Genomic DNA, 8,934 nt, shown 5'->3' on the forward strand with positions numbered 1-8,934 from the left:
AGTAGTAGTAGTAGTAGTAGTAGTAGTAGTAGTAGTAGTAGTAGTAGAAGTAGAAGTAGTAGTAGTAGTAGTAGTAAGTTAGTTAGCATATATATAGTACCTTAAGGTTTACAAAGGACTTTACAAATATTATCACCTTTTATCCTCAAAATAACCCTGAGAGACAGGTGCTATTATTATCCCCATTTTACAGATGAGAAACTGAGACCAAGAGAGACTGGCTTGCAGTGTGTGTTATGTAAATGCTAGCTGTTGTTGTTGTTGTTATTGACCCTTTGGCAGTCTGGAGAAGGCAATATGCCCTTCCTCAGAAAAATGTTTCTAAATTCATAAAATAGAATGTATAAGATTGCAGAGAAGTATATAGGATATACTATAATATGGCATAAGAATAATGTGTAATATAATCTATACCCTATAAATTATAATTGTTTACTCATTTATATTGAAATAAAAATGTAATTTTTTCCCATTGAAGGTCATAGACCTCCCATCAATTCTATACATGGATTTTCCCAGATTGAGAACTCTTGGTTTAAAAAAAAATGAGACTTGGTGGGGTGGGGATTGTTGAAGAGTTATTCAATTCTGCTTTTTCTGTTTGACTTTTACTAAAAGTTGAGTTTAGGAGTAAACTTCAAATGTATTTTGGTACAAGACTCAGACTAAAAGATGCCAAACTGAAGACTGGGCCCAAAGTGACCAGGGTGAACTTCTGTATTTGCAACAGATGTCACCAGTTGGAGGATTCAGATCTTTAGAGAACTTTAGCCATTCCCTCTGTTTCCAGTTACCAAGAATCCTATCCTTACTTGGAAGTATGGATGCGCAAATCTGGAGTTACTTCTTTAAAAGTAGGGACTGTTTTCTTTTTTTTTTTTTCTTTGTATTCTAAGGGTCTGGCAGATAGTACGCATTTAATTCCAGATTCTGAGAGTTGGAAGGGGTAACAGCGGCCATCTGATCCAACCCATACATGAAAGGAAGCCCTGCTACAGCCAACCAAGAATTGGTCATCCCTGCTCTGCCAGAAGATCTTTAAGGAGGGGGACACTGTCCACCACTGCTAGAGGCAGCCCATTCCACTTTGGGCCAGCTCTAATGGTTAGAAAGTTCTTCTCGACATCAGGCATAAAGTGGCTTTTTTCAATTTTCATCCATTTTTCCTGGTTCATCTCTTTGTGTTGGTATAATACAGAACAAATCTAGTTCATCTTCCATATGGCAGTCTTTGAAATACTTGAAAACATCCAGTATGTCTCCATCTCTACCCCTCCCTACTCCAAGCTAAAACCCTAAATTCTTTCAACTAATTCTCATATGACATGAAATCACCATCATGGTTGTCATCTTAACATTCTCTAGTTTATCAATTTCCTCCATAAACTGTGGTTCCCAGACTGTTCATTGATTTATGGATCAACTAAGAAGCAGTTCTAAGCCACCTCTCTGAAGGAAGGAAGGGATACAGCTGCTAAAACTATTCCTTCCTTTCTTCCTTCTTCATCTATCTTCCTACTCCTACTACCACCACTATCACTACCACTCACAGAGGGAAGCAGGGTCAGCACTGTCCCAGCTAAACCTCAGAACACTGGCAAAAGTACCAATAAATCCTGGGTTCCCAAGGAGCATTTCCAGTAAGATCCCCTTTATCCTCTGCGATAAATAGCTCATATTTCCTTAGAATGACCCTATGAGACAAACAATATTATATCCATCTTACAGATGAAGAAACGGAGACTCAGAAAAGTAAATTGTCTTGCCCAGGTTCTAATAAATAACAGTACTAGGACTTGACTGAGGTCTTCCAATAAGTCCAATTCTCTTTCCATTATATAATAGACTTTTTCCCACTATTACAAAATTGGGGCTTCCTGAAAATAAGTGATTTTAGTAGATTCACCATTCTCCAAGTTCACTATAGATGGATGGGTAACAATAAGATTATAATGCCAGGCCTTTATATGGTGCTTTAAAGTATACAAGGCACTTTTTTTTAAATCTTTACAATAACCCTGTAATGTAGGTAATATTATCATAACCATCTTTCAGATGACAAACTGAGACTAAAACACAGTTAAGTGATTTGTCCAGTGTCTCTTAGTCAATAAGTATCTAAGGTAGGATTTGAACACTGGTCGTCCTGACTTCAAATTCTGCACTCTATCCACTGTGTCACCTACCTGGGTGACCATAGATGAGCAGAGGGAAATATGATCAAATTGAGAAAAATTATTTTTCTTTTACATTATAACCAATTATTAAAGAAGAATGTAGGCTTTTTCTCCTCTGTTTCTTTATTGAGACCCAGAGGTCAGCTTCTGAAGGACATGGTTGATAACCTTCTGAGAACTTGCTCTTTAATCTTGGACCAGACCCCACCCTTACTTCTGTTCAGAACTCAGTCTAGGTGAGTTCTTATCCTGAGGGAAAAGAGCCCAGTACTTATACCCCTCTATGATAATTTAGGATGACCAAGTTCATGAAGGAGAAAACCAACCAGACTGGTCTGGATGGAGATGGATTCCCCTGTCTAGATTTCTGGAGGGGGTTGAATCTTATGATCAAGTCACATGCTGAATAGGAGCAGCTGAAGACTTCTAGCCCACCTCCTCACTGAGTGTCTACCATGAGGGTTGATTTTCAGTTTTCAAGGGAATTGTCTTTCAAGGATCATTTAAAATTTTCAGGCTTTCCATATCTTTTGTCTTCAGTTGCTGAGAGAACCCCACTGACTATCAATTTGTTGATTATTAGCTAGACAAATTAATAAGCTAAGTATCAATTTCCCAGAAACTCTGTCTCTTGAGTTTTTTCATTTCATCATAAAATGAAAATGACACATTTTCCAGAATATTAGTACTTCATGTCTAGGTTGATAAATACTTGGACACAATTCAGGAGAATTAAGTGTCAACATCCCCTGTCAAAACTCCTGCCCATACTCAAGGAAGGGTCTGGATCAAAGTAAAAAAAAGATTCAGAGAATCCCAGAAGCTATCTAGTCCAGATATGCACAAGAATTCCCTCCTGTAAAGCCAAGCACTAGCAGCTTTCCAGAGGACTGCTGCTGTGAATAGCTTTCAAGGTTCTGATTATATAGTATAGCGAACTTTCTATTTATTCAATAACAAATCAGAGCAAAACATTCACAGAAAATCAAGGTGCAGATTCACAAATGTTACAACTTATCACAGAAAATCAAAATGCAGAATTCACAATGATGTAATAACTCAACAATTTATCACTAAAATGGCCACATAGTTTCACCAAAGTGGTCACATAGTTTTGAAAAAATTACAATCATTTAGTCAATCAATTATTTAATAACTCAGTCATTCAATCCTAAAGTACAAAAGGTCAAAGTCCTCCACCCATAGGGGACACTAAGTTACAAATCAGTCACTATTCAGTCATCAGTCACTATTCAATCATCAGTCACTACTCAGTGACTTCTTAAGGGGTAGTGGAAAATACACAGGCCATCAATTCCTCTGTCACAGGTAAATCACAATTTCATCACTACTCAGTACCCACAGAGAGGTCTTTTCATCCTGCCTCAGGCACATGGTCCCAACTCCTACCCAAATCAAACCAACTGCCACCAACTGCCTGAGTTCAAAGGCAGACAGCTCCCAATTCCTTGTCCAGCTCTCTGTGCAGTTCCTGCTCTGTATTGAAGTTCACAGTGTCCAATCCATCCCAAATCCCCCACAGTCTCTGTTCCTGGGAAGACAAGGCTCAACAAAGCCACAAGAACATTCATAAACATTAACTAAGCCACAACAACATTTGTACAAAATACCAGCACCACAGTCAGGCTTCCTCAGTCTTCTGAAGCTCTGGCTAGCCCTTGGAAATCCTCAGCAGCTCCAGCTGGCCCTCAGAAGTTTTCAGCAGCTTCATTCTCAAAATCAAAATCACTTTCTCCCATTCTCAAAATAAAAATCATTTTCTCCACAGAAGTTCCAGTCCAGTAGCAGCAGCTCAGCCTTTAGGGGCTCATCCCAAGAAGTTCTGACTGTCTAGCTTGTGCTCTTCCTTAAATACAGCATAGCTCCTCCCTGTTTAGCTCCTTCCTGTTACTTCAGCAACCGGGTTCATACCTTCTGTTTCTTTAATAGAAGCTTAATTTGAAATTAGGTGCTAAGTACCTCTCAGCTTTCCAATACAAAGGGATGTTCAAATTTCATTACCATTACACCTCCCCATTCCTATAGTATAAATTCCTTGAGGTCAGGGATTTTTTTCCTTTTTCCTTTGTATCCTCAGTGCCTATCTTTTTTTTTTATGAGCAATCAGGGTTAAGTAACTTGCTCAAGGTTACACAAGGTCAGTTATTTCTGGGTGTGGTGCTAAGTGTCAGAGCCCGGATTCGATCCCCAGGTCATCCCGACACTGAAGCCGGTGCTCTTACTCGCTGAGCCACCTGGCCACCCCCTCAGTGCCTATCTTAATGTTATTTATATAGTATACACTTAAAAAATATTTGTTGAATTGAAAAGCCTAAAAAGCTATCATCAGTTACTGACAAACTAAAAAGAACCCTCCAGTTGAGTTTCAGATCTTTCTAAAGGATATGGCCCCCATGTCAGAGTGGATGACGATTCAGCCTTTTTCACTGGAGACCAGAATCTGGACTAACAGACCCAAACCCTTTAAGGCCTAGAGGATCAGAGGATAGTCTAACTAGAAGAGACCTGAAATGCCAGGAGTGCAATGTGGAGAGAGGAAACAGGTGGGAGAGAGACAGAGACAGATAGAGACAGAGAGAGAGAGACAGACAGACCGACAGAGACAGAGAGAAAAAGAGAGAGGAAGAGCATTTATTAAGTGTGTATTATGTGTGCCAGTGCTAAGTGCCTTACATATATTATCTCCTTTGATTTGGGTGTTCATTGGAAGTAACAAGCCTGTTGGGAATTCTCTCTGGTGTTAATGAAAACCCTAGTATAATAGAAACCTAGAGTTAAAGAGATCATAGATATCAATTGGTCATTAAGTCAATATGTGCTTACCAAGTGCTTGTTCTATGTCTGGCACCATGTTATGAGCTGGGGGTAAGAAGAGAGACCAAAGTACCACAGTCCCTGCTCTCCAGTCTAATAAGGGAGAGGAATATGAAAATTAGAAAGTACATGCAGAACAGATACAGGGTAGGTGACAGAGAAGCAATAGCACAGAGTAGCAGCTAGGTGATGCAGTGGATAGAGTGCCAGGCTTGGAGTCAGGAACACTCACTTTCCTGGGTTCAAACCTAGACTCAGACACTTTCTAGCTGTGTGGCCCTGAGCAAGTCACGTAACTGTTTGCCTCAGTTTCCTCATCTGTAAAATAAGCTGGAGAAGGAAATGGCAAACTACTCCAGTATCTTTGCCAAGAAAACCCCAAATGGGGCCACAGAGTCAGATGCAACTTAAAAAATTACTGAATAACAATAATAAAATACAGAGTAGATGGAAGGTCATCTCAGAGGGGAAGGTCCTAGTAGCTGGGAGTAGAGGTAGGGAAGGCGGCAGGGGGAGGGGAACCAGGAAAAGTCTCCTTGCAGTAGAAGAGTCAGTAGATAGAGATTAAAGAGTAGAGACAGTGAGGATGAAAAGTGGGAATCAATTTGCTAGAAGATGGGAGAGATTTAGAAGAGAATTCATTATTTTGTAAAAATTTTTGGGAAAACTGGAAAAGAGTTTGACACAAATTGGGCATAGACCAATATCTTACACTATTTGCCAAGATAAGATCAAAATAGATACATGGCCTAGATCTCTTAAAGGGAGCTATTACAAGAAAATTTGAAGAACATGGGACATATTACCCATCAGACTTATGGATGGGTGAACAATTTATGAATAAACAAGAGAGAAAGAACGTTGTGATATGTAAAATGTGTAATTTTGGTTACATTAAATTTGAAAGTTTTGGTACAAATCAAACCAAGATCAGAAGGAAAGCAGAAAACTGGGGCAAGGGGGAATTTTTATAGACAGTTTCTCAGATAAAGGTCTCATATCTCAAATCTATAAAGAATTTTGTCAGATCTATAAGAATATGAGTCATTCCCCAATTGATAAGTGGTCAAAGGATACAAACAGGCAGTTTTCTGATGAAAAAAATAAAACAATTTATAATCATATAAAAATGCTCTAAATCATTATTGATTAGAAAAATGCCGATTAATACAACCTTGTGCTATCATTTTATATCTATCAGACTGGCTAAAATGATAGAAGGCGAAAGTGACAAATGTTGGGGGGGGGTGGAAAAATTGGGACACTAATTCATGGTTGGTGGATCTGTGAGATGATCCATCCATTTTGGAGAGTAATCTGGAATTATGTCCATTTTGGAGAGCAATATGGAATTATGCCCAAAAAGTTATTAAACTGCCTATACCCTTTGACCCAGCAATACCAATATTAGGTCTGTTGCCCAAGATGATTAGGGAAAGAGGAAAAGAATCTATATATTCTAAAATATTTATAGCAGTTCTCTTTGTGGTGGTAAAGAACTGGAAATTCCAGAGATGCCCATCAATTGGGGAATAACTAAACAGATTGTGATATATATATGTTTGTGATGTAATATTACTCTGCTATAAGAAATGATGAGCACAATGATTTAAAAAAAACATGGAAAGATTTGCACGAAATAATGAAGAGTGAAATGAATAGAACCAAGACAGTGTTGTATATAGTCATAACAATCTTGTTTTAAGAACAACAAATCATTCTGACTATTATAAATACCCAAATTAATTGCAAAGGTCTTATGAAGGAAGATGCTGTTAGCATCCAAAGAAGGAACTGACTATAGATAGATCAATCGATCAATCAATAGATAGATATTTATGTCTAGTTGTAGCCATCTCTAGGAGGCGGAGGGGAAAAAAGAAAGTTACACGGTAACTGTGTTGCGTATTTAAAAGGAATAGCAAGTTGTACGTAACAGATCTGCACTTTCAAGCACAATCCTCTTTTTTTTCTATTCCACTTTGTTATGGAAATGCTTGTTTTCTATCAACTTCAGAGTAAAAAAAATTTTTTTTGGAGGGGGGAAGGCAAGGCAGTTGACGTTAAGTGACTTGCCCAAGGTCACACAGCTAGTAAGTGTGTCAAGTGTCTGAGGTCACATTTGAACTCAGGTTCTCTTGACTCCAAGACCAGTGCTCTATCATGGTACCACCTAGCTGCCCCATTTTTTTTATTAAAAATTTTTTTTAAATAAAAAAGATGGGAGAGGATAGAATCAAGATTTCATGTAGAAGGGTTAGCCTTGGCAAAGTGAACTACCTAGTCATTCAAAAAAGGAATGAAGAAGAAGTGATGTCAGATTAGCATGAGGGGAGCAGAAAGAGCTCTCAAAGAATGGTCTCAAATTTTTCAGTGATCTATGAAGCAAGGTGCCCAGTTAAGAGAGTGGGAGAGTGCTATCAAAGACTTGAGAGAGAAAAATATTTGGAACAGCTGCTGTGGGGAATAGGATATTGAATCTATTAAGGAAGAGTAGAAGGAATGCCTTGTGAGGTTAGGGCACAACTGAGATTAGCTAACATAAATTTATTGCTGTCTCAGTCAACATTTTGTTATGATTTTCTTCATCTCCATTCAGCAGCATGTGAATAGGAATGAAGGAGGCAGCTGGTGGAAGTAATCCAAGGCTGGGATTAGGAAAGCATAATTGGCAATAATCCAACAATTTGGTGAAAGGATGAATACCCTTTATAATATTCCTGACAAGTTGTCATCTATTTGAACCAATCCAAAGACAAAGAACTCACCACATCATGAGGCAGCCTACACTTTAAAAAAATACTTTGTTACAAAGTTCTAACTTTGTCTAATTTGTTCTAATTTCCTTTTCTCTTTTATACTGTCTTGAAGCTTCCTCAACTGGCCAGCCTCCAGACCTCAGTCTGCCTATCTCTACGACCTGGTTAGAATTCTGCAAAGATGCCCAGGTTCTGCCTACAATTGTGACCTGTTTCAGCTCTGGCCTTTTTGATAAAACATTTCTACTGTGTGAGGTTTTTTAATGTTCAGCCACCTTTTTCTCTCCACTGCTACTATTTCTATCCACTGCATTGGCTAATAAATTCCAACCACCTGTGAGTCTCTCAATATCTTTAATACTTATTAGCAAAGCATACTCTCCTTCCTGATCCCACCCTTATATTTTTCACCATTTCAACTCTACCCCATCTTTTTTTAATTTCATCACAACTCTGTCTCTTCCTTACATTATACCATGTGTATATGTGTATACGTATGTGTATGTGCATATACATACAGACATCTGTATAATTCCATTCCATAACTAATAAACCTCCCTTCATTTGGGATCTTTTACTTTCATGCACCTTCCACCTTCTGTCACTCACAGAGACCTGGCTTCTCCTACATGACACTGAATCTCTGGTCCTCCCCTCAAGCACTAACAGAACCTTCTCTCTTGTACTCTGAATAAGAAACAACAGCCACTGAGCCAGGCAGACAAGAGTAACTGTCCTCTCCTCTTCTAAGGGCCCCTCTTCTCTGGACTGGGAAACTTGCTGTCTTGGTTCAGTCCTAGGGGAACCTAGTCCCTAAAGAGAAGAATGAAGGAAGCAAGCATTTATTAAGGTCATACTATGTGCCAGACACTGTGCTAAGCACTTTGCAAATATTATTTTATTTAATCTTCACAACAACCCTGTAAGTGGATGCTGTTATCATTCCCATTGTGGAGTTGAGGAAACTGAGGCACAAGTTAAGTAACTTGCCCAGAATCACATAGCTATTAAGCATCTAAAACCAGATTTGAACTCTGGTCTTCCTGACTCCAGAAACAAGAAGAATCATTTAAAATTATGGCTTAGCTCATTTCTAGGGTATCTCCAAAATAGGAATATAGCTATTGGACAATATAAATCAGGTATGGGACAGCTATTAATTT

At 38.6% G+C, this 8,934-nt stretch overlaps 1 long non-coding RNA gene across 2 annotated transcripts in view; it reads left to right on the plus strand.

Annotated features, from left to right (window-relative positions):
* The window catches only part of LOC138153305 (uncharacterized), a 15,663-nt gene extending 7,552 nt beyond the window's left edge, over positions 1-8,111 (plus strand). Inside the window, exons 2-3 of one of the 2 annotated variants that reach the window (XR_011166338.1) lie at positions 731-854; positions 7,884-8,111. This is a non-coding gene — a long non-coding RNA (uncharacterized lncRNA). The remainder of the gene's footprint in view (positions 1-730; positions 855-7,883) is intronic. The other variant, XR_011166337.1, reaches the window with a different exon arrangement.
* Positions 8,112-8,934: the final 823 nt, after the last annotated feature.

The sequence above is a fragment of the Petaurus breviceps genome, unplaced genomic scaffold, assembly GCF_028583685.1.
Source record: "Petaurus breviceps papuanus isolate PSGF00001 unplaced genomic scaffold, PetGlider_PUasm1.0 90977, whole genome shotgun sequence".
NCBI classification, from domain to species: Eukaryota; Metazoa; Chordata; class Mammalia; order Diprotodontia; family Petauridae; genus Petaurus; species Petaurus breviceps.